The sequence below is a fragment of the Drosophila ananassae genome, chromosome XR (assembly GCF_017639315.1).
Source record: "Drosophila ananassae strain 14024-0371.13 chromosome XR, ASM1763931v2, whole genome shotgun sequence".
In the NCBI taxonomy this organism is placed as follows: Eukaryota; Metazoa; Arthropoda; class Insecta; order Diptera; family Drosophilidae; genus Drosophila; species Drosophila ananassae.
The window spans coordinates 17,123,354-17,149,212 of NC_057932.1; the positions used below are offsets into that span (position 1 = coordinate 17,123,354).

A 25,859-nucleotide genomic window follows, 5' to 3' on the forward strand; every position below is an offset into this window, starting at 1 on the left:
GGAAAGTATGCTATGAAATCTGCTATTTGCCAAATGAGGGGACTTAAGTCCTCAAACTATGGCTTAACCGGATCGAAGAAGTCCTGGGACGGGAGGGAACAAAAAAAAAAAATGAAAGTCAACCTTCTGTCATACCTTTCAGAGGGGGTGGTGGTGAGAGGGAGGGTAGCAATAAAAAAAACAAAACAAAGGCCAGAAATGACCAACACATTTGGCGCCTCAATAAAACTGTCAACATTATAAAGCGCCACTTAAGAAATGAACAAAAGCCCGGCCACACCGCCACAAAAGACAGTCCCAAGCCCAGGACCAGGCCCCCAAGGTGGCAGTGGGCGTGGTCATCAACAGAAAAAAACAAAAAAAAACAATAATCATAAAATTAAAGCCAAGCCAGAAGAGAGTCAGAAAGCCAGGCGAAAATTAAATAAATAAATACAAAAAACAACAAAGAAAAAAAGATGTCCAGGGAAAAATATAAAAAAAAAGGAGGAGGGAGGGCTGGGAAGTGACATGTTTAGCATACACACTCATACACACACATACTACCACCCAAACACACACTCTCTCGTACACACACGTGTAACAGCGTTGACATTGTCGCTGAAAACTGCCACTAAATGTCAGCAAATGAGGGTCAAACACACACATGGCCACAACAAATATAAAAAACATGTGCCACACCTCCAACAAACAAACAACAACAACAAAAAAAGAGCAACAAATATGCTAATAAATTAAAAAAGAAAAAAAAAATAAGAAACAAGGTATTGATAACTTAAGGGATACTCTTTAGGGTAAGTATAGTTGTCATAAAAAATATAAAAATTATTATTAGATATTATTTGGTAGAAATATAATAAAAGGTTTCTTCAATTTTATAAATAAATAAAGAGATAAATATAGAAATATTTAATAAGTGAAGAAATGGATAAAGAATTATAGAAATAATGATTTCTTTTCAAAATTAACTGAAAAATATACTTTATTTCCAATACCAAGAATTAAAATGAAAAGAAACATAATAAATATGATATAAATTAAAAAATAAAAATAATAAAAACTAAAAATAATATACACTTCCTACACCAATGTTTAATTATTTTTGAATAAAAAAACTAAGCTAAAAATTATTAATAAGCTAAAAGTTTATAAAAAAAGATGAGTTTCAGAAGGAATATAATAATACAACTTACCAATAGTGATTCCCAATTTTTCAATAATTATAAAATTCATCTGAAAAAAACAATATTATTTTATAACCTTTGAAAAAAAAAACTATATATTTTTTAAGGTATTATTTCTGTGTTAAATTTATTATAATTTTTAAAACAAATACAGAGTATAAAAACAAGAGTGCCGAGTATGTAAAGAAAAAAAGAAATATGACAAAAAATGACTTCTAAACCCATCCGTTTTTCCCTCCCAGGCTTTTTATTTTTTTTAATGAATTGACCGTAAAATGAACTTGTTGATGAGCCTTATGAGCTGACCAAATTGCCACGCCCCCTAGCCTCCTGGCCCCCTGAACCCGCACTATATCCAGTTAGCGTGGTCATTTGCAATAAAAAAGGATTATGAGCTGAAGGACAACCCCGAAAAAAAAAAAAACAAAAATGATGGAGGAAACACAAACAAACACACCCACACCCAGAGAGACACATGTGTGTGGGATATAAATATTTATAAATGTATGTGTGGGCGGCGGATGGTGGACGGTAGGCGGGGTCAAGTGTCAGTGCCATTTAACAACTTGCCACAGAGAAAAGTCCACACTTGTGTGTGCCTCACAAAATAAAAAAAAAAAAAAACAGTAAAAAACGGGAAAAAAAAAGGTGCGTGTCCCCAACTAGTTTTTTATCTCCTTCTATCCCCCTCGCCTTTTAGTGCTGTCTCTGTTGCACAGGCCGCGCCCTTTTGGCCTCTAGCCTCGTACTGTGGCCTTGACATCGCCACTGGCCCAGAACCCTAAAAACCTCAGAGCCCAAAAACCTAAAAAATTTCTAATTATTTTCATGAGAGGTTGGGAGAGTTGGGAAAATAATAAATATATATTTTTTGTAATATTTAAGCAAATACAAATTTTAATTCACTAAAGTTATTTTTGACTGAAAACAAAATCTACAAATTCTAAATTATGTGAATTAAGAATTATTTGAAATTTGACACATTTTCTTGTTATTCTAATTAGGTATTTAAATAAAATATATTATTTATTTATCATAAATTTTTAAACACAATTTTTAAATGCCAATTAACCAACATAACCCCTTTTTTTAAGCCAGAAACTTTCTTCAATAATTCAAAACTCATAATGTGAAAAATCAAAGCTTGTTTGAAACTGTCTTCTGTTTGAAACTGCCTTCTTTTGGCGGAAAAACTTTACATTTTTTTTCTCATACAAGTAAAAGAAGTAGTATCCTGTTTTATTATCAGAACCCTCGGCTGAGAACCCCCCCTTTTGGACAGAAACCCAACCTTCTGTCGAATGTGCGTGTTGAAACATTTTGTAGAACCCTTTTGTCGGTGTCGGTGGGAATCATTTTTCGCAACCATTTTTGCGCCAAACTCGAAACGCTCCGTCTCCGTCTCCGACTCCGACTCGTACATCACCGCAACATTGTAAACTGTTGTTGAATATTTTTCTATTATTGGCCTGGTTTGGCCTTCTGTTTTCTGTAACTTTCATTCAACTTTTGCTCACCTTCGATCACCACGTTTTTGGATTGCATTTCAGCGGAGTACAATTTTTGTGTTTAATTTTATGAAAATGCCTGCCAACGTCAGCGATGTTTTCCTGCCTTTCCTGCCGGATGTTTAGTGCAAACTTTAGTCGTACTACCAGTCCCCCATCCCAACCCCCTCCGAATTTCCTTTTTATTTTTTTTTTATTATTTCACCCACTCCTTTGGTGTTCAAGCTTCAACTTCAACTTTTTGTCGGCTTCTGTCGTGTTTTTCCTTCTCGTCTTGACTTTTTTTTTTTTTTAATTTTTCACTAGCTTTTCTCCCCCGTTGCTGGTGAAAATTTGTTACGCCTAATAGGCAGGCAAAGGGATTGCCGGGAAAGTGTGCCTGCAAATTTTTGCATCCAAAACTCCTCCTAAATAAATACAATAAGTTTTCTATAGTTTTTTTTTTTTTTTGTGAAAAGTTACTAGAAAAATAAAAATAAATAGAGCAATATTATTACCAAAAAAAGGTGGGCAGTCAAGTGCATCAAATCGGCTTTTAATTCTACAGTTTTTGCTTTTCTTGTTTTGGGTTTAAGGTGGAAGTTTATGATTTAAGAAGTTACACTCTTAATTGCCATATTTCTGGTGTTTCTGGGCCTTCTTTTTTCACAAAAATTTCAATCTCTTACCCAACGAAATATTCACTTTTCTTTTCCATATTTTGCCCCTGCCACCCCCCCTTTTTTTTTTTACAGTTACGTGAGTCACGCAACCCAAAAAAAAAGGGGGAGGTCCAAAAAAAAAAAAAATAATAAGAAAAAAAATGAAAATGGGGAAAAATCAGTAGGAAAAATGCACAGTAGTGCCTGTCATTATTTTTGTGCAGTTTGCAATTGCAATGGAGAGAGGAGAGTGAAGGGAAAAAAGTGCCAAGGGAGGGGGGGGTTAAAGGCGTGATTGAAATTTCCGTTGACTTAGGCTCGGAAAATGGTGAAAATCCAAGGAGGGTGCTCTGCTTTCTTTTTCCTTTTTCCCCCAAGGGGCGTTTGGAGTGTCTACACTTTTACTCTCCGAATTGCAGCACGGACGATTGCATTAATTACAGGGTCAAGGCATTGCAAAGGGAAATTCGAAAGGGCTGGCTTTCAAATGATTTATGTGAGGGAAGGTATTGGCTATCGATAGCTATCGAAATACTACGGATCTATTCTATTAATATGTGTGTATTTAATGATTTCTGAGGGTTCTATAATATGTATTTTTCGATACTTCAGGGTTTTATAATATATATTTCGATATTTTACTATTTTATTTTATATATATATTGAAATTTTCTGGTTATATCCTTTAGCTATCGGCAGTTTAGGGTTTTGTTTAATATAATTTAACAATTTGTTTATCGAAAGGAATTAAAATAGTAACTAAACAGATGCCTTACTGGCTTATAAATACCTAATTTTAAGACTTTTTAAGGCTTTTAAATGCTTAATAAAGCTTTAAAGATTTTTTATATAACCTTCAGGACATAAATTCTTAATAATAAACCTAAAAAATAATAAAAGATGTAACAAAAAACAGGCCAAGAAGGTTTATATTAAAATAATTGATTACAAAAATGATGAATAATTAAAAAAATAATCCCTAAAAAGAACCCCTAAAAATTTAAATAAAAACAGAAACTATTATCTAAGCTTCTCTATCTCCTATTATTATTACCTATTCCAGAAAATCATCATATAAGAAAATAGAAGATATATTTATAAAGCAATTAAATAAGCCCCTTCCCACTTAAATATTTTTTCTAATATTCCCCCGATCCTCCCCTTCATCAGCCCCAAGAAAAAGTCCTTAAAAACATCCCCAAATGCCCCTTAAAATTGCCAGAAAAATGTTTCATCTTTTGTATTGTTTGGCTCATTAACGTCATCAAGTTGCCGGGGCAAATGAATCAAAGTTTTTGGCTTTTGGGGTTTTGTAATTATAAACACGAAGCTGTCACCATCAATGTCCGGCATTCATTTGTTTGCCATTGGATAGATGATGACACCCAGTTGTCCCAGTTGTCCTGGTGTTGTCCTGGTCCACCCTATCCCCACTCCCCTCCTGTGGGATCATGGCACCCACTTTCGGCCATCGCCAGTTGATTAATGAATGTGGCGACAGGCAGCGATGACATCGATTCCTGGAACGCTTTTGGCCAGCGGTTTTATGTAATGTGATGGTGTGACGGGCCCGAATGAAAGAAAAAGGAAAAACCAAAGCCAGAACCAGAAGCAGAACCAGAACCAACCCAAACCCAAAGCCAAACCAAACCAGACCAGACGGCATTAAAAGTCAACAAACACAATGACATCTGCCGCAACGCCTTTGAAGGCACTGAGAGAAAGGGGTGAGGAGTTTAAAATAAATATTTCATTTAACTTAAAGGTTTATTTGATTATTTTAGGAGTTTGGTATTTAATTTTAGTTAGGAGATGGTCTTTTTTTGAATAAAATTGCCTGTTTGGGTAAAAGAAATAAAAGTAAAAATAATTTATATAATTATTTAATTTATATTTTATATATTGTAATTTTTTTTTTTAATTTTCCTTCGAATTTAATTTTTTATTAAATAATTCTTCCTTAAAAATGATGACTTTTTGGTATTTACTATCCTAGATTTTATTTCTTAGATTATTATTTATTTAAATATTTTTTTACAAACAAAAAATAATATTAAAAATATTAAAAAGTTTTTCAAACTAATTTTTCTAAACAAAAAATAAATAAATTACAAAATAAAATTGTATTTTAAAAGACTTTAAGACTTCTTATTTAACGTTTTAATTTAATTATTTTGGAAAATTTTTATTACAAATTTATATTTATATTATCTGATTATATTATTTGAAAAAATTCATAAAAATACTTAATAAGCATGGAAATTACATGATTCTTTAGATAATTTAATTATTAATTAATTTTATTTCAAAATATTTTATTTATTTTGTACACATTTTTTTGTTACCTTTATTAATTATTAATAGAAAAAAAATTTAAAAAAAAATCTAATTAAAAACGTAATGATTTTTGAAACTGTATCTTGTGCAACTTAATGCCCGGCCACTTGACTCCTCGGCCCCTTGCCTCTAGATCCCTATCACCCCCCTGAATCCCCCCCTTTGCCCTGTCTGGGCGTGGACATTCATTTCGTCTGGCAATTATTTGCAACACTTGCCGCCTGCAGGCTGCCACGAGAGGAAAACAAAGAACAGGAAAGAATAGAACAGAGTGGCGAGTGGAGTCGAGTGGAGTGAAAAGTGTAGAAAGCAGAGTGTTGCAGAGAGAGGTGAGGAGAGGGGAGTGGGGTGAAGTGGGGGCACATTGCGCAACAAATCTTTCTGTGGCCGGGCACGTGACGAGGGCCGGATCACGTGGCGTATGCGTAATGCAATTTTTGGCCAAGCCGGCAAGAAGCAGAAGCAGCAGCAAGAAGCAGCAAGATCCCAAAAAGAACTTCCACCATAACGGATCGAAATGATAAATTGTGTAAAGTTTGCACCCTTAACCCTTCTCTGCCCCCTTACCATAACCAATTCCCATTCAATTTTCCATTTCCCGGTTTGGAGAACCGAAGAAGCCCCAAACTTTGCTCCAAATTATTTGCGGTCTAAAAAGATTTGGCTCGCTCTGGTCGGAACATTCTGGCCAGAAACCAGCAAGAAATGCCTCCGGTCAGAGACAATTAATTTCGGGTTAAATCATTAGAAAGAACTTTGCTCTTGAGGCTTTCTCAGTTTGCTGGAATTTGCTGAAATTCAAATACTTTTGTTTATATAATTAGGGAGTTTATAATTCTTAGAAGGGAAGGGAGTGGGTTTCTTGTTTCTGGGTTGCTTGCTGGTTTCTGGTTAGTAAAAATTAAGAATTTAAAGGTGGTTTGGTTGAATTTTCAAAGAGAAAAGTCATTTTTCAGAGAAATTCACAGAAAAAGAATAGGAATTTCTAAAACTTTTTCCAAAATTTTATAAGATTTTTGGGTAAAAAAGATAGAAATATAAAAAAGAAAGAAAAAAAAAAGTATCTGCCTTAATTTTAATAATTTTTATTTAAAAAAAAAAATTAAAATATAGAAAAAATATGAGGAAAAAATTATTTGCTATTTTCTTTACAATTTTTAATAAAAAAAAAAAAATTTTTTTAATAAAAAATATTATAAATTAAAACTTTGTAGTTAAAAAAAAAAAAATCTTAAAAATAACTTTTTGTGATAATAACTTTTTTACTAAATATTAGAAAATTATATGTTTTTAAAAAAAAAAAAAAAAAAAAATTAAATCCAAAAACTGAAGAAACCACTTTAATAAAAATAAAAAAAAATGAAAATAAGCTAGAAAAAGAAAAAAATCATATAAACATTTTACTACGATCTTAAAATTTCTTAAATCCTATATTTTACAACCCCCCCTTTTCACGAGGAAGGAGTTTTCATTAAATTCCTGCTTGGCTTTTATCTCATGGCTAATTATTCTTCTTGTTCCCGGCGTCTTCCTGCAAATGAACTTCGTCAAGTGTTTTGGGCCGAAAGCGAGAGAGATGGCCAATAGGCTAAAAGAAAGAGACAGACAGAGAGAAGAGAAGAGAATCTTTGTCTTTTCATTTTTGTTTGGTTCCCTCATAAAACTTAACTTGAAGAATCCTTGAAGAGGTTTGGAATTGTGTATGTGTGTGTGTGTGTGAGGGGGTGGGGTGGACTATATGCTATTTAAGGGGGTACTATGCTTCAAGTGGGTGGCAAAATGCAACTCGTCTTGGAGTGTCTGCTTCGATATTTACGACATGACTGAGATTTCCAGAGCTTGGCTCTAAAAGTTTGCCTCAAAAACTTCCTTTTACTTCCAATTGTTGTTGAAGTTTTTTTTACATATTGTTGTTGTACGTTTTTATTATTGTAATTTATGTTGTTTGTTGTTGTTTTTTGTTTTTTTTGGGGAAAATTTTAAAGCCTTTCTTGTTGCCTTGGTACTGCCACTCTTCGTCATTTTTACAGTCATTGCAGTAATTTCCCTTTTGTTGTTGAAATTTCCCTCCCTTGTTTTTTGTTTTTTTGTTGGTGTAAAGTTGATCCATTTTTAATTGTTGACTTGAGTTATTGTTGTTGTTGTTGTTGTTGGAAAGTCCTTTTTTCCCCAACAAAGTAAATTATGAGAATTTTTAACCGCAAGACGGCAACCACAAGGATGTCTCTTTTCTTCTCTTCCTCTACACCTTGTTGTTTTAATTGTTGTAGCCACACACACACACACACACATCCTGACACCCACTTATGCGTTGTGCCACGCCCACATATGTAATGGCAATACGCCCACTTGTTTACCGCTCGCTGGGATTTTGTCGCATCTTCTCTCTGTTTCCTTGAAATCTCTTGGAAATGTACTCCTCTGCCTTGTGGAGGGGGCGTGGCATGGACTCCCACTCCCCCTCTTCCCCCTCGTGTAGGTCTCAGCATGTGTATTTGCACTTGGCAACTTAACGCTGAGGTTTCGTTTTAATAAGTTTAACAAGTTTCTTGGCATAATTTGCGGCGTTCTTTCTCTTCGTCCTTTTCCTCTTTCTCTCCCCCCTCTCACTCTCTCTCTCTCTATCTATCTCTTCTTCTTCATAGTCTCCTTGAAGTTCTTGTTCTTGTTCTTCTTATAGTGATATATCCACTTCCTACTTCCTGTCCTGTTCAGTTGCATTTTCTTGGCCTGGTCCGTGGTCCGTGGTCTTGGTCGTGGTCTTGGCCTGGCCGCGGGCAGCCAACTGTCGGAGAGTATCCTGCAACAGGTCCCACTGCCAAGGACCCTGGGTCTCCAGTTACTCACGTAGCCAAACACGCCTGAAATGCGAGGCCAGAAAGGATAAGAAAAAAAAAAAAAAAAACAAAATGGTCAAGAAAACAATACAAAAAAACTAAAAGGAGCAGTTCTGGCCAGGAAATTATGAATAAGCTTAAAGGGAAATTATTAATTAAAGGGAAATTTTTATTAACTTTTAAGGCATTGTTTTATTTTATTTTAATTAAGTATCTTGACTAGGAAAAACTTTAAAAATAGGAAAAAAAAAAAAATATATAATAAATTTTTAAGTTAAATATTTAACATAAAAAAATAATTCTTATAATTTCCCTTGTTTTTTTTTAATAAATTTGTATCTCCATAACACACCTGGTCACACTGTATTAGGTGGCTGTCTAATATGGAAGACTCTACAGCCACACCATAATTTGTTGCCTTTCCCCCCAGAACCTTGCCACCCTAGACTCCTTTGGTCCACCCTGGCCCTGCTCCTCCCCCTCCCTAACCCTAGAAATAGGAAAACGAAGGGAAATTCCATGCGGCAAGCATACTTTTGTTCTTATCAGGCAGTCGGGTTGCTTAGAAGTCGCCTCCGCCGCCATAATTCAATTAAAATGGCAGTCGAGGTCCAAGGCAGCCGCATCCTGTTCCACTGCTCCTCCACCCTGTCTCTCTCTCTCTCTCTCTCTATCTTTGTCCTGGCACTCCTGTTAATGTCCCTAACTACTCGAGGACATTGTTACGTCGAACAAGAAGGGGGGGGGGATTCCATCTAGAGGCCAGGCGGCAAGTCTTTAAAGTCCTTAAAGTGAAACAGTTGTAGGCTGTCCCGAAATTTGCATGCAAACAATGACATGCATAAACAAGTGGCAGCAGCAGCAAAGGATACTGAATCCTGGATAGCCAGGACCTGGGACATCGTCATAACGTAGTAGGAGCCACGCTTGGACACGCCAAAAACCTAAAAAGAGAAGGGGGATTGGGGGCTAGGGAGAGCGATGTGACTGGGAGTCCTGGCAAAATGATGGCCGAAAGGACCTCCCGACAAACGTCTGCATTGCATTCCGGCCATTGTCCTTGACCAGACGCTCCTGGAATGGGGTCCAGGACATGGATACGGATCTGGGATACGGCTGTGGGATGTGCGACGCGTTTATGGTAATTTTTTTGGTTCAGGTTTGAGGCTTTGTCAGCGCATCACAGTGACTGGGATTTGGATAGCACTTTTAAATACTAAACAATACTAGAAATACTGGAAATGCATAAAATATACTAAAAAGTACGTAGTTCAAAGTTTTTACTTGATAAGAAATACTAGGAAAGTTCAAAAATTACTTTATAGTAGGTATTTTAAATTTTATTTAAAATTAATAAGCTTTGTATTACACCTAAAAAAAATGGTAGAAAACTACTAATAATACTATAAGAAGTAACTACTCGCTACTCAAAGAGACTGCGCTTTATTTTAAAGTTTAAAATACTAAGAATATTAACTAAAAATATGATAAATACTTAAAATATAATACTAGAAAAGTTGAAAATCTTCAAAGCTACTAATTTTCTCTTATTCTTAAACAAAAAAAAACTATTTTAAAGCCTTTAACTTTTGAAGAGGTTTATGTCATAATATATATGAGTTTTTATATAAATATCTGCAAGATTTATGTTATTTTTTTGTATTTTAAGTGACCTGAATGACTCTTTTAGTATTATATAAAAAGCAAAAGTAGAAGAACCCTTTTTTATTCCAAATACAAAAACTCATAGAGGTATCATTTAGTCAAAAGTCCTCAACTAAAAACCTTTATACCTTTTATTATTTTTTATCCCCAGACCTTTTAAAATTAAAATTCAACAAAAATATTACAAATCACTGTTAGAGTATTTGAATCATCTCTGGTATTTAAAGTCATATCATTGATAGACGGGGCCTATAGCCTATATCGAATGATTTCTCCGCCCCCTCCCACATCCACTCCCCCTGCCACTCCCACTCCCCCTCCCACTCCCCAGTCCATAAAGGCGCCCATCGAGATTAGTTGGATGAATAATGGCGACAGAGGATGGCACATTTGATTTCTGAGAGTTGAGAGCGGAGAGCTGAGGTAGGGGAGGGGGATTCAGGTGATTGGTTGCATAATGACAGGTGACAGGAGAGTTGCGGGAGGGGTGCGTTGTGAAAAAGTTTATAAAAGACTTTGATTTTTGATAGAAGAAATAAGATAATATTAAAGATTAATTTTGTGATTTTCTTAGAGGTTTTTTTAAATTAAATTTATTTATTAAGTAACTGTTACTAAAAATAATCTATAACTTTCTTAACAAAAAAACTGAAGGGAGTTTTTAATTTAAAAAAATACAAAAATAAAAAGCCAATGATTTGAAAGGATCAGAACTGTTTCTGCCCCTCCTTTCGCCACCCCCTTCCTAAAAATTCCAGACCATGAGGAGAAAAGCGAGAGCTTAGCGAAAATTTAAATATGCGAGCTGCATACTTTTAGGGGCAGCAAACAGTGCGTGCGAAAAAGCAGTGTTGAAAGCAGAAAAGAAGCCAGTCAGCCAGCCACAGGCGGGAGGGGAAGGGACTGTGTAGTGGGGCAGGTGGGGCATTCAACGCAATGTTTTCGGCATTAGCCGGCCACGTTTTCGTTGTGATTGTTGTTGCTGCGATTTTCAAATCAATTGGCAAACAGAACAACAAAAGCGCAAACACAAACACAAAACTTGTGTGTGGTGTGGGTGGGTGTGTGGTGTGTGTGCATGTGTCTGGCTGAGTGAATACTGTGTGCTGGTGTGAGTGAAGGCACTGAGAAAAGTTTTTGTGGGAGTAATTATATATTTTGTAATTGTTTTTAAGAGACTTGCTGTCTGATTTTATTTTTTTATTATTGTTTTTTTGAAATATAAATAAATAAAAATCATATGAAAAATCTTTTGAATAATATTTTTATGAATAATAATCTTTTTAACTTATTACTTATTTAATTATTATACTCAATTGTACTCTAATATTGTTTAAATTCTATTTTAAAATATGTGTCCATCAAAATTCACATTTTTTAGTTATTTTATATATTTTTTTTTATTAAATTTTAATCATATTCTTTTTAAAACTCTAAACAAACTCTTCATTAAAACTTATAAATAATCTCATTCTTAAATTCTGGTAGAAACTATTTTTTTCTATATTTAATTTCAATTATAAATCAGGCTTTAAAAACAAGAACTAAAAAAAAATATATTGAGTGTAAATAATATTTAAATTTATTTCGAAATATTTATAACAGTTCTAAATCATTTTTTATTAAATAGTTTAATTTTCCATTTTTATAAAAATCTTCTTTGTTTTATATTCTATTTAGACAGTTCATTCAAAATAAAAAATACATATATATACATATTTGGAAAAAATGATCAAATAGATAAATTATAATATAATAAAATTATATTTTTTTAAGGACTTAAAACATTTTATTCAAATTATTGTACCTTTAAATATTCAATTCTAATCCTAAGAAACTAAAACTAGGCTCAATTAAAAACAATAAATTGCTAAAATATATAGGCTTATAAATAGGTCTAGAAACTAGTCTTAAATTAGAATTAAATAGTTTAAAAATAGTTTATAAAATGTAGTATAAAAAGCAAATGTTAAAGTTTGTGGAAATTGTTTGTTTTTCTTGCAGCCTGGCGGCGGGCGGCTGGCTGGCAGATTTATTTTTTATTCTTAGTTTTTGCTGGCAGTGAGTGGCCCGCCATGTGAGTTGTGCTTTGGCGGCGTTTACTCGGTGCAGTAACATAAATTACCACAGGCAGCAACCACAGAGGCAACCTTTCACCCCATGACCTCTCCCCTCTCCCCTACCCCCTACCCCCTAACCCCTTGCCCCTCTCTCTCTTGTACAAACACAAACACACAACATAATAAACGGGACAGGTCGCGACCACGAAGGAGTGGTGGGTGTTGTAAGGATATAGAGCCTAGGGGGGAGAGGTAGATAGGGGTAGATAGGGTGGTGGTGCAGGCAGCTTGGTGGTTTAAGAGTGGACCGCAGACGAGCCGCCGCGGAACGGCCACTGCAACGTTTTGCGGCTTGCAAATTATTTACTTAATTGCCAACGAAATGTGTCTAATGAGCCAAATGGCAAAATGCAATGAATTCCAATGAGCGTGCCACGCAGGCATCGGCGGCACAATGGATGTGCCAGGATATATGGACAGGATGGCCACATAGCCATCCAGCTGTATCGATAGCTCCATAAAAATAAATCATAACGATCTTCGGTATTATTCGGTTTATTATTTGCAAACGCCACCCCCTACCATTATTTTGATAAAGTGCGGACTGCAGAATCCGTAAGTCTGATAATTAAATGATTTATTTCGAGTGGGTGTTTAGGATTTGGAAAGTGGTTCTATTTTGGATTTTTACGAATTAAAAAATGGAACAAAGACTTTAGTATTAAATACTACATTAAATAAGTATTTTCAATTAAGAAAAAGTAAAGAAATAAAATTCAATATATAAATTCTAAAAAATAAACTCTAAACTATAAACTCTAAAATAAAAAAAAAAATAAAATAAAATATAAAATAGATTTTTTGTTTTTTATGATTTGTTTAATAAATATTTTTTTAATAAATGTATAATTTTTATTCAATAAATTAATGGCTATAAAATAAAACTTTTTTTTTGTCAAAAATATTCCCTAAAACTCACTTTATTTAAGTTTATAATTAAAAAATTAATAAAAACTAAAATTATTTTAGACAGTTTTAATACTATTTAAAACTACAACAAATAAATAAAATTAAAACAAAAAACAAGCTAAGTAAGCCCTTCTACTCCCTTTTTTAATACTATTTCCCCCCCTTAAAAAGAGCATTTAAAGTTCGTTATTTTTGATGGAATGTGTCCCCCTTATATTCTTTGCTTAGCTGCAAAATAATTTCCGGTAGACAATGGACAATCGAAAATCGACATATTTTTTTTCGAATTTTTCTTTTTTTTTTTTTAGAACGTCACCGACAAGGACCCAAAAAGGATCTGAGGAAATAGGAGGCATCGGAGCAGGACGACGTTCAAAATGGTCATGTTTGCATATGTCGGTGGTGTTCCTGCCACCCAGAGGGGCTGCGAGAGGGGGGAGGTGGCAGCCAGGGTCGGAGGCGGTGCATGGCAGGGGCGTGGCCATATCGAACATTAGCTAAAACTCAAGTGAGCCGCATCGAATTGAAACGAATCGAATTTCTAGCCGGGAACGATGCAAGGAATGCGGGGCATGACCGAAGAAGAGGTACCTCCTCCCCCCTTCACACACCCCTTTGACACGCCGCTCTCCTCGCATTTTTTACACTGCAGAAAATTTGTTGCTTATTTTAGGATTTAATATCATTTATTTTAGAATTGTTAGGATTTTTATGGCTTTTTTAGGCTTATTTTTTAGAATATATAAAAAAAATACGTATACGCCTAGTTGTACAATATTTATAATATACCTTCTTTTTTATTTTATTTAAATTAATATTTTATTTTTAGTCCTAAATTATGTTAAATATCTATTTTTAAAATATATAATTTTTAATCTCCCTGCTCTTTAAATGATTTTAAAATTTTAAATATTACGTATACGACTAGTAAGCCTTGAAAGATATTATAAATTATAATAGTTTATTTTTTAAGGGCTTAAAAAAATGATACAAAAAAATTGTTTTGTACAAAAAAAATAACTAAATTAATAAATTTAAATAATTATACTAAAACAATAGACTATCCTCTAATAGAAGCCCAAATATCATCAATTATAGCTTCAGTTTTCATAGATTTTTTGCCATTCTAACTTTTAAAATTATTTTCCCTTTAAATTGTCTTAGTTTATGCTATTTTTTCTCAGTGCACTGGTGGGGCGCAGCATTTGCGGCGTGTTTGTGCAGTGACAGCAACAGCGACAAAGTTGATTTATCAGTTTGCTGGCCATTAATCATCGCAGCGACAAGTTGGACAGCCAGCGGACCAGCTGGGGTCAAATACGCCCCCTCCCCTCGCCCCTGGCCCCGCTGTCCCTCTTGACCCATGCCCTGCCGCCCCCTCCCCGCTGCTTCTAACGGTCAACAATGTCGCTAACGCTTCAGCGCTTCGCCATTTTCTTGCACAATTTTTTTTTTGTCTAAATTTTTTCCTGTTTCGTGTTTTTATTTTTTTTTTTTAAGAGATAATAAAACAAGCAGAACGAAGGAGAGATCGATTGGCAGAAGGGGGGGAGAGAGGGTGGGAGCTACTATGGTTAGATGGCTAATAACCCAAAAGGACACTGGCTTTAAAGGACCTCCCTTCGATTGGTCGCTCCCCGAGCGATTTGTTTTGCATTAGAGCCCCCCCTTTTCGGCCGAGGTGAGCCATTTTCTTGGCTGCATTTCAATTCTCAGCACATAAATCGACAAATCGCCGCTGGCTGTGAAACTTTTGCGGCAGTTACAGCGATTCCCTGCCGCACACCTTCCTCTTTCTGCTGCCTCCTTGGAACGTCTCTGCCTCACTTTCCTGAGCCCATTGGTGACAATTTTTAAAGAAAACTTGAGGCTTTTAAGGCGAGTAAGTTTAAGATTTTTAAATTGATTTTTTAAGATTAAATAAATGGTAATTTTTTAAGTCTTAAGCCATTCAAATTAAAATAATTCATAAAATGGTATTATATATATTATTTACATTTAATTAAACTATAATAAAATATTTTAAAAAGTAAAAAAAAAATAATATTAATAATAATAATGAAAATAATGATCAATAAAAGCAATATTTAATAAAAAAAAAAATACATAATATATATACATAATAATAAAATATAATAATAACTTACAATATATATACATAATAATAAAATAGAATAATAATATGTAATATATACAATAAAATATAATAAGACATTAAATATTTTTAACAATTTCGAACTCTAGACTTAATTATTACAAACTCCCTAAACTCCGAGAAAAAAAAGATCCAAATAAATAAATTTAAAAAATTTGTAAACCTTTTTTATAAAATATAAAATATTTTTTATCGAAAACTAGGCACATTCTAACTTTCCTAGTTTATAAAAACAGTTTTATGTAAGTTTTCTGTTGAAAAATTATATATTTTGAATAAAATATTAAATAAGTCATATTTTGTAACTCCTATAATTTTTTTAAATATGTCTTAAAGAGCGTTAACTCCTTATATCCTTAATATATCCTGCCATATCCCATTCCCGAGCCATTTATCTGAGCTGCGCAGGTGACACGCGGTGGAAAATGTGCAAAATTGCTGGACATATATATTGATCTTCTACTGCTGCTGCTGCTTCTGCTCCTTGGATGTCCTTACGCCATTCTCTATCTCCCCCCGTATCCCCTCCTGCCCCCTGGCCTGCGATAAATGTTAAACGGCCAAATCGATGGCAACACATGCGAGCCAAAAGCCAAAAGGAGCCACTAGTCCTGCGAGTCGATTCCTTTCGACTGGCTTCTGTTTGGTATCCTGCTGCTTTCGGACCTGGCCGCAAGGCATACACCAGTTCCCTCCCCCTCCCCCTGGCACCCCATCTCTGGGGGGGGGGGGGAAATAGCGCCCATGATCCCCGCCCGGCAGGTGCCCCCTGCGGTCTGCAATTAAAGCGCCGCCAGTTAAAGCCGACAAAGCAACTGCAAACAAGCAAATCAGAGTGACGATCTACTTTCCACGGGAAATTGAAAGCTTAAATGCTCTATTTTTGGGGGGAAAATTATTAAGAGTTAAATTATTAAATGAGTTTTACAATTAAGAATTAAAGAGGTAGTTATTAAAGATATTAGAAGCTTAAAAATGAGAAATATTAACACTTTTTGAAGTAAAGAATAAATTGTTAAATAAAAAGAATAAAGAAAAGTTATATATTTTTCACTAATTTATAGACTAAATAAATTTAATAAACATATATTTTAGTTAAGTTAACTTATTTCTTCAATTTAAAGAGTTTATAACCATACCCGGTACTTTTAAAGTATAGATTCTTCACATTTCTAATAGATTCGAATGGAAATAAATACTTAAAAAATATTTGAAAAATATAAAACAATAAAAAACAACTTAAATCTACTCTTAACTTTAAAACTCCTAGTGTTTAGATTTGAAAACCATAAAGAACTCTGCGTATAATCATTTCTAATAGCTTCCCGGGGCAGAAGCATATGCGAGGACCAGCTCGTAAACCATTCTCGTTAGCATTCGTTGCCAGGAAAAAAGGGGACTCCGATCCGGGTAACTTATACTCCCCCGTGTGTACCCCCTTTGTCCGCTTCTGTCCGCTTGTGTCCGCCTCTGTCCGCCTGTGTCCGCCTCTGTCCGTGTTTGTACTGTGTGCCGAGCATAAATAGCACATGCTATATAGTCGAACAGTCGGGAACTAAGTCGGGGAGTTTGGCGGTGTGGATATTGCGTATGTTTACACAGGATCCCCCCCTTACTTATCCCCTCTGCCACTGGCCCCCTTGGAACCACTGTAAAGGACTGGGCGTGAGGGGGTGGGGTTTAGAGTAACTGCCAAAGATATACTGCCACATGTTCCACCAACTGTGCCGAGAGATGTATCTCCTCCTGTGAGGTGGGGGGAGTGCCCGCCCGCTCCGGTGTAATTTCAACTAATTGCTTAATCAATAAATACATAGTTCAATTAATTTTCTGACAGTTTCCTTTTCTTCGCAAATGCAATAGAAATCGAGAGAAAGATAGACTAGCCAGCCAGGCAGGCAGGTAGGTAGGTAGGTCGTTGGATCCCCGAGGGGAATTCCCCCCTAAACATATATTTGATTACCGATAAGTCTATTTGAGAGTATATACTTAGGGGTATATCTCACCTCATTAGGGAGAGTGTTTCGTTTCGTTTCGTTTCGTGTCGAGGCGGGTAGGGAGCTGACTTCTAATCTTTGGGGGTTTTAATTAAGTCTCTGGGGAATAGTCTTAAATATTTATGGGCTTAGATTAGGGTTTAGGGTGTCCACTTAGGGTTAATTCTACTTTTTGGTTTAAAAAAAAAATATTAAGAAATGTTAAAAGACACTATTAATAAAATAATATTTTATAAATTAGAAAGAATAAGAAGATTATAGTTAGTAGATATTCAAATTTTATCTTTAAATTATATAAAACTAATAAATATAGTATAATAATAATATATTTAACTTAATACTCTATCTTTAAGATACAAAAAATGTATATTATTGGTTGAATAAAAATAGTTAATAAATATTTTATGTAAATTATGAAATAAAATTAATATATAAGACATAGAAAAGCTACTAAAACTATTCCTTAATAGTTCACTTAATTATTCATTTTATTCCAAAAATGTTCTTATAATTAAATCTCAAATATACAAAACCCACCTTGACTTATTAATAAAAAATATTATTTTTGAAAAACTAAAACCAGCTTGTCCTGGAAAATCATTGAAAAATATTTTTCCTTCAAATTCCTTTCACCGGCCAGCCGAGCTGTCAAAATTTTTAGCTGAGCCTGCTTAATTTTCGCCCCAAGCGTGTTGCCTTCATGATTTTTGGTTACTGCTCTTTTTTTTCCCCTCCCCCCCCCTATTTTTTTTCTATTTTAGCCAGGTCGAATTCATTAGGTGGAATATCTAGGCGAGAGGAGGGGGGGAGTGTGAGGAAGTTTCTGGTCAAGCTAAGCGGCTTAAAAATTTTCGAGCACAAGCGAGTGTTGTCGTTTCACGGCGACGTCAAATGGCCAACATCAACGTCAAATGGGGATTTTTTTTTTTCTTTTTTGGTTTTATTTTTTGTTTTTTTTTTCGGGGCCGGCCCGCGGACTTGCCAATAGCTCTGGCACACCAACCCACTCCTAGCACCACCCCTTAGCTGGCGGAAAATTCCCTAAAGCAAGCCTTAGCCAAATGCGATCACACAAAAACCCAATTAAAAAGTTTGCATTTTTATGCCTCGGTTGGAGAGAGAAAAAAATAAAACAAGATGTTGGCGCCAAAGGGAGAACATGGAAGACCAAACCAAAAAAAAAAAAAATATATATATATATAAGGAAAAAGGAAAAATGCGTGCGGAAAACTGTTTGTCAAATAATTTTCACAAGGCAATCGAGAGCTTACGATGGAAATGTGGTGTATTCTGATAAGGCCGCCCTCGCCAAAAATGATAGGAGAGAGAGTGGAGGACGCGACTCGGAAAAGCCGAGTCGGAAAAGTGGAAAAGCGTTAGCCGCCCAGCCATTAAGTGGGCGTGGCCCAGTCAAAGACTATATATACATATATAAATACGGTGGAAAAATAAATGGAATTGTGACATTTACGCGTTTTGCGAGCTTAGAGTGAGTTAATACTTTGGCACGTAGCGGGTAGCGGATAGGGAGGAATGGTGGGGAAACCCGAAAAAAAAAAGAAAAGCGTGAAAATTTTAAAGAAAAGACGATGGACAGTGGGTAGGTGGGTAGTGCCGCCTAGTGGGCGTGTCACCAGTTAACAACTGTCGAGTCGGAGCAGCTGTCACCAACCCAAGTAGAAGAAGAAGGCGAGAAAAACATTTCCAACTTACTTTTCCAAATTTTAATTATTTTTCTTCTTCACAGTGTTGTTGTTTTTTTTTTTATTTATTTTTTTATTTGTTTTTTTACTTGATGTAGTCCTTAGTCCTTTTAGTCCTGCTGTCAGTCAGTCTGTGTATTTAATTTTTACATTTTAATTAAAACGCAATTTGCACTTACTTAGAAAATCATTTCGTTTCAGTTTCGTTCTCTTGATTTTCTGTATCATTTCATTGTTTATTTATTTTTGTAATTTTTTGTCTCTTTTTTGTCGCCTTGATGGTATTTTTTGTTGTTGTTTTTTAAACAAAACACTGCCTTTGGCAAGTTTTTCCTCATTTAGAGGGAAATTTTTTTTGGAAGTTAATTAATACTTTTAATGTGGTTTCTTGCAGTTTTTTTTTTTTGGTTCGTTCTTTGAATGTCAGCAAGAAAAAAGATATGTTAATTTTAAATAATTTAATCACGGAGAAAAATAATTACAAAATAAATGAGAAAAATGGAAAAGTTTTCAGAAGAAAAGTTGGTGATATTTTTTTTGGAAGAAATTTAAATCGGGAAGTAATACATATTTAATATAAGACATATTCTCTAAAACCCCTTATATGTATTTAATGAAAAGTTTTTATTCATAATACAATTTTAATAAATTTTCTATAATTGTCATAAACACCTGCCCCCAAAAGTAGGCATGACTTGTGGATGAAAAATCAAAAAAAAAATTCCCCAAACCAATCGATGGAATTTTGGAACTGTTTATTACACTTTCAAATAACACCCCCCTTATTCCAAATAATCATAAAAGCCAACAATTTTAATAGGTGCTCCCCCGCTTTTTCTAACCTCCCCTCATCCCATAAACTAGAAATTTTGCAGCGTTTTGGCCTTTTAATTGTCCGTTTGCCGAAAAGTGGCAAGTGGCAAGTGGCATGTGGCAAGCGGCAGAATGTTTGAATAGTGCGAATTTAGCACTGAATGCGAGTGCATAATTAATATCGAGAGTGCCGTGGCTTTCTGGGCACCTAAATCCCCAACAGCAACCTCAACAACCAGCTCCCCACCCACCCAGAAGCATAATTCTCAAAATATTTGGCCCAGGGGCAGTTGGTTTTTGGGCAATGAATTGGGTTGCCTGGTTTGCTGTGTGCATAATAAAATATATTTTATCTCATTGATCTTTACACTTGCTTGTGCACTGAGACAAATTATTTTTACAACATTTTTTTAGGCTTAAAAAAAAAAATATTTTAATAAAAGATGGAACATTCTTAGTCTCTAAAATCTTGAAATTAAATGCAAAATAATATATATAATTAAGTAGTAACTCTCTAAATATTTTTAGATTATTTTTTGTTAATATTTCTTCAAAAATTAAAGACCTAATTTTTCTCTCAGTGCCTTTTTTAAACAATGGAGAATATGAGAGATGGAATTGCGCGGGAAAAGGTGCTATCCTTTAGCTTTTCAAAATGTCCGCGAAAAACTGTAAAATGGAATGGCTAACAAGAGGAGGAAGTGGTAGAAGTGGCAGAGGTGATAAAGGGGAATAAATGAGGATGGGGAAGAGGGACTAAGCGGATAAAATGATAACAATGGCGCAGACTGTACGGCACACAGAACGGAACAATGGAGAGATGTAAGGGAAAGTTAGGAAATTCGCCGAGAAAACTAAGGGCTATGATGTGATATATGGGGGGATATCTTATATATCTTGTACATAAGTTGGGGAAAGAAATTATGTATTAAGTAGTTTTCATTTTAATATTAAAAATAATGTATATAATAGTTAGATAGATTCTATAATAGATAAATAGATAGATATATTTTATGATCGATTTTTTTTTGGAATATATACTTTTTATGAAGAACATCGATAGTTACTTCAATAATCTGAACTTCTTCTCTTTCTTTTATTTTTTTTACTTTGTCTTTGATTTTTAAAGAAATAATTATGTATTTTATAAACAGAAGCCTTTAATATTTTCGTTTATATTATTTTAAAAAATAAAATCTAAGAAAGAATTTATCTTCTAAGGTATTTTAATTGGAAATATTTTATTTTAACAAAAAACACATAAAATATTATAATTTAGATCCTTTTCTATACCATATAGTTGCTTAAAAATGAATATTATAATTTTAATTAATATAAAAATTAGTATTTAAGCCCCCCAACCCCTTCATCGCTAAAAACCCCTTGACTTCCTGACAAACTAGCCCTGATAACTCAAAAAAAAAACCCACTCCTTCCGCCAAAACATTCATCTCCTCCCACATAAGCCTATCCAGAGGTCTCTCTTCCCCCAAACCCAGTGGAGAAATGGTATCCAATTTATCTTATTTTATTGGCACATTTCTTACGACTTCATAACCGACTTCCATTCCCGGCCGAAAAAGCTCGCGGAAAAAAAAAAACAAAAAAAAGATAAATCCCTCTCATAAACATAAACTGCTGATGATTTTCGTGGATCTTTGGGGGGGCGGCGAATAGCGAAAGAGGAGCAAGGCGTTGGCGCTCAGCTCGGCAAACAATTTAATTAAAATATGTCAGGCCGAGGAAACCGAAAGATACAGTCTTTCAGCCAAGCTACCACCTACCACCTACCACCCGCAACCCGCAAAAGCCCAGCCCAAAAAAAAAAAAAAAAAAAAAACCATCCCGAACAAAACAACAATTGTCGCTGGGATAAAATGGCAAATTGAAACATTTTGCAGCCGTGACAGAAAACGGGTGACAATTTTGCAAGCTGGACAGGATGAGGATGAGGACGAGGCCTCCTTTTTGGCGGCACAAGCAGTAGCAGTAGCAGTAGCGGTGTTGCCATAAAACTTTGCCAGCCACTTGCTCTACATTTCAGTCCCTCCCTGCCCCCCTGTAGCTTTTATTTTCCCTTTGTTTTTGCGTTTTTAATTTTGCTTTGTGACAATCGCTCGCTGTTACTTCTCCGGCTATGACTATGGCTATGGCTATGGCTCCGGCTCTACTGCCACGGATCTTCTTTATTTTCTCGCAATTGTCAACTGCCTGTCGGAGCACCACCCCCTCTTTTAACAAGCCACCCCTTTGCGGGCCACAACCCCTGGCTTGTCGTCATTTGTGCAATCTTTTCTTTCTACTTCGCGTCGCCATTTGATAAGTTTGACAGCGGCTACTTCGAGGCCCCACTTTTCCAGGGCTCTGCCTGCCCACCTCCCACCCACCCACTCTTCAAGCACTGGGAGAAAAATTTTGGGGGTTTCAGTAACAGGGAGTTAAATTTTGGGTCTACTTTTAAAGGTAATAAGTCTGCAAATTTTTTACGAAAACATTTTTATTTTATTTGGTTTTTTATTTTTTTTTTTATACATATATTTTTTTTTATATTTGTTTCATATTTTTTTTTGTATTTATTTATTTATTTATAATTTTTTTTTTTAACTAAAAACTTTCAAACCTCTTAAAATCCTCTTAAAAATGAAATTAAAACGCTTAAAAAAATCTGTAAAAACTACTCTCATAAAACATAGTCCCAAAAAAATATTTAAAAAATATTTTGAACCATTTCTCTCAGTGCACTTCCCACTTGGCTCTCCGCCACTCTATCTACGGTGTATTGTTGTGCAAATAAGCAGCGCTCAGGCGTCAAACTGAAAATAAATGAGCCAAAAGTGGTAAGCAGCTAAGGGCCAAACGAAAGTGGGCTAAAAACCAGGGGTGCCAGGGAAGAGGGGGGGGTAGATGGTAGATGGTAGGAGGTAAGAGGTAAGAGGGTGTCGGTGAAAGTGCCGAAAGGGGGCTGTGTAGATGATATTCTTGTTGCTGAAGTGAAAAGAAATTAACTATCTCACGCTGAGTTTTTGTTGCCTGGCAAGGACTGGGGAACAGAAACAGGACTCGAGAACAAGGACGAGGGGCGGATGAGTAAGGGGGGGGGGGGGGGGGGGGGGGGGGGGGGGGGGGGAGGGGGGAATGATAAAGGAAGACAAAGACGCAATCGCTAGGCTCAGGCAAACACTCGCCAAAATGGCTCCAAGGACTGTCCAGACTGACAGCTCTGTTGATTCAGCATTATGGCCGGGTGCGAAGAAATCCATCCAGGAGCCAGGAGCCATGAGCCAGGATAACTGAAACGCAAGGATTATGATGAGACGGCTCTTGGCCAGCAACTTTCATTCTTCTGACACCATACATCTGAGGTTGCCCATTATATACGATGTGTATCTATTTATTTATTTTTTATTCCTGGAGGGCTCTCACTTTAATGATTTTATATAATTTTTATTAGAAATGAACTCATAGTTTCTATTAACATTTATATTTATAATATATATTTTTAATATCTAATATTTATGTCTTAAAATAATTAATAGAAAGCTATAGAAATTGTTTAAAAAATATACAAATAATATTAAATAAGAGATTTATATTTAATTTAAAAACTACAACTCCAAATAACTTTTATTTTCTATTTAAAATTAGATTTAGAAATTGATTTTGTAAGTAAGAGATTTTCTAAAGGTAACTCTTAAAGGTAGTAACTTTTTTAAGTATTTAACTTTTTTATGTATTTTTTTATTTGTTTGTCTTTTTTTAACCCAAATTTCTAGGCTTCTTCTCTCTTATTTTTATTTGCTTGGCAATTTCTTTGTTTGTCGTTTTCTTTTTTGTTTCTTTATTTATTTTATTATTTGTTTTTATTTATTTTTTTTTTTCTCTTCCTTTCTAGGGTGGACCTGCTATGTACTACACCTGTTGATTAGCTGAAAATGAGATTTGGCAAACAGAGAATTGAGGGCCCAGGCGCCAGACCATGAGGAAGAAGTGCGAACGGACGGGAGGGGAAAATAGAGAAACGAATAGGGGAAGAGGAGGAAATGGCGGTGGAGAATGAAAAGTGAAAAAAGGGAGGCTGGCTGGGAGAATCCGAGAAGTGGCGTTCTATGTGAACAATTTTATGCTAATGCCTTGCCATGGAATTAGCAAACAAATCCACGCACAACTTTAAGCCAGTTGACACACACACACACACAGTTTGAGGGGGGGTTCCAACTAAGACACACACAAATAGAAAATATGCAGAAAGAACACAGAGAAAAATAAGGTTTAAATATTAAAATATTTATATAAAATATATATAATTAATTAATATTAAAATTAATAGTCTAAAATATTAAATTACAAAAATATAAATTGAAACCCCCTTTTTTTCTCTCAGTGCCATCACTCAACAAAGGACGACAAACCAACGACTATCCTTAAAACCCATGGCTTGGCCAAAAACTGAGTGGTCGGGGGGGAAACCATAGAGGGGGGTGGCTCTAGAGGAGAGACCCGAGAGGGGGGGGAGCTGCCAAAAAGACAAAGTCGAGTCGCTAAGCCAGTTCCCACCAGCAACAATAACTTAACAGCCAGCCCAGCAAGGAGAAGCTGCTGACGAGCCACTTCCCTCCCTCACCTTTGCATGTCCTGCCGCCCTTCGCCCTCCACCCCCTCACCATCCCCTCCACTGGAATGTTACATTTCAATTGAAAGGATTTACATTTTGTTGTTATGTTTTCAGCATTTTTGTTCCACAGATAAGGTCGCCAGTTCCTCCAGACAGCCAAGACAACTCATAATTGTGTGCTGTGTGCTGTCCTGGCTCCTCCTATCTATAGAAACACATAAAGGACATGCAGGACATGGATTGGGAGTCCGCCGGGGTGTGAGTGGCTTGTCAACGAGTTGTTTCTGGCTTATGGTGTGCGGTCTTTTATTCCAACATAGTTTGCGGCAGTACAATTATTTTTAAAGCGATTTCAATAGCATTTATTTAAAATTATTGAAGAAAATATTTAAATTGTTCAAGCAGAAGGGGGACCCCCAGAAGGGGACCTCAGAAATTTTTGAAAAAATATTAAAAAATTTTACTTTTCCAGATTTTGATGCAGATCTACGAAGAATCGATCCACAAATCTTTTAAGGTATTCCCCGCAAAAATCCGATAAAAATTGAGAAAGATACGGCCTTCCAACGGGGTCATATGGGGTCTCCAATGCATTTTTCGATTTTGAAGGGGAGTCCCCAGAAATTTTGGAAAAAAATTTTAAAAATTTTACCTTCTCAAATTTTCATGCAGATCTGTGGAGAATTGATCCACGAATCTTTTAAGGTATTCCCCGCAAGAATCCGATAAAAATTGAGAAAGATACAGCCTTCCAACGGGGTCATATGGGGTCTCCAATGCATTTTTCGATTTTGAAGGGGAGTCGCCAGAAATTTTGGAAAAAAATTTTAAAAATTTTACCTTCTCAAATTTTCATGCAGATCTGTGGAGAATTGATCCACGAATCTTTTAAGGTATTCCCCGCAAGAATCCGATAAAAATTGAGAAAGATACAGCCTTCCAACGGGGTCATATGGGGTCTCCAATGCATTTTTCGATTTTGAAGGGGAGTCCCCAGAAATTTTTGAAAAAAATGTAAAAAATTTTACCTTCCCAGGTTTTGATGCAGATCTCTGAAGAATCGATCCACAAATCTTTTAAGGTATTCCCCGAAAGAATCCGATACAAATTGAGAAAGATACAGCCTTCCAACAGGGTCAAATGGGGCCTCCCATGCATTTTTCGATTTTGAAGGGGAGTCCCCAGAAATTTTGGAAAAAAATTTTAAAAATTTGACCTTCTCAAATTTTCATGCAGATCTGTGGAGAATCGATCCACGAATCTTTTAAGGTATTCCCCGCAAGAATCCGATAAAAATTGAGAAAGATACGGCCTTCCAACGGGGTCATATGGGGTCTCCAATGCATTTTTCGATTTTGAAGGGGAGTCCCCAGAAATT

The 25,859-nt window shown here is 35.4% G+C and overlaps 1 long non-coding RNA gene across 1 annotated transcript in view; it reads right to left on the reverse strand.

Moving 5' to 3' along the window:
• The window catches only part of LOC26515542, a 171,768-nt gene that overhangs the window by 130,853 nt on the left and 15,056 nt on the right, over positions 1-25,859 (reverse strand). Inside the window, exon 2 of the long non-coding RNA XR_001408376.3 lies at positions 1,194-1,233. This is a non-coding gene — a long non-coding RNA (uncharacterized LOC26515542). The remainder of the gene's footprint in view (positions 1-1,193; positions 1,234-25,859) is intronic.